This window comes from Anarrhichthys ocellatus, unplaced genomic scaffold (assembly GCF_004355925.1).
Source record: "Anarrhichthys ocellatus isolate YVR2014 unplaced genomic scaffold, GSC_Weel_1.0 scaffold21, whole genome shotgun sequence".
Classification (NCBI taxonomy): domain Eukaryota; kingdom Metazoa; phylum Chordata; class Actinopteri; order Perciformes; family Anarhichadidae; genus Anarrhichthys; species Anarrhichthys ocellatus.
In genome coordinates, this window is record NW_022280051.1 from 6,583,479 (window position 1) to 6,584,342 (window position 864).

Genomic DNA, 864 nt, shown 5'->3' on the forward strand with positions numbered 1-864 from the left:
CACGATAAAGTACTATCTAAGGTACTAGTACTAGAGCATTGATTGAGAGTGAGCAGACTACGTTAGCACATCATAGTGTTAGCGATTCTATGCTACGCTATGCTAACCCATGCTACTTCTATCGTTGCCTTTTTAACTTGTTTTTTTACTGCTGAATCCCTTTGACATCTTGATAATCCTTCAAACATTGCAACGACTTTTTCCTTTTTTCCAAAAATGCGATATTTCTTCAGCGAAGTGCAGTTAGTGACAGTGTGGGCTCCACGGTAACGTGGCTCTGACAGCTTGACGGAGTAGAAGCTAGGGGGCGGGGCTTAACCCATAAACTGCAATGTGAACGGCAGATTTTGTTGCTGCCAGGCTAGCTGTTCCGCCCCTGTTTCCAGTCTTTATGCCAAGCTAAGCTAACGCCATAGCAGCAGACATTGGAGAGTCGTATCAATCCATGGTTACTTGCAGCCCAACACTGAAAGGCTTGACACCAATTCACAGAAATGATTAAACCTCTGACCGCTGGGACGACACAGACTATATTTGGGATGTCCCGTGTGGTCCCGACAGCCAATCAGAAATGAGTATTTTTTTATTTATTTATGTGTTTCGGAGGACGCAGAGCAGTTGTTCATTTAATATGAAAGTGTTGCACATTCACACTGTGTGTGTGAGAGCGACATGAAATGGGCAGCCATTTTAAATTAGAATCAATAAACACACAGACACACACACACGTACAGTAGTAGAAGAAGAGAGACAGTTTCATAGACTTGTGGGGACCAAAGGCCGTGACATTTGTTCTATAGAGATCTATGAAGCATATCCTGTGTGTGTGTGTGTGTGTGTGTGTGTGTGTGTGTGTGTGTGTGT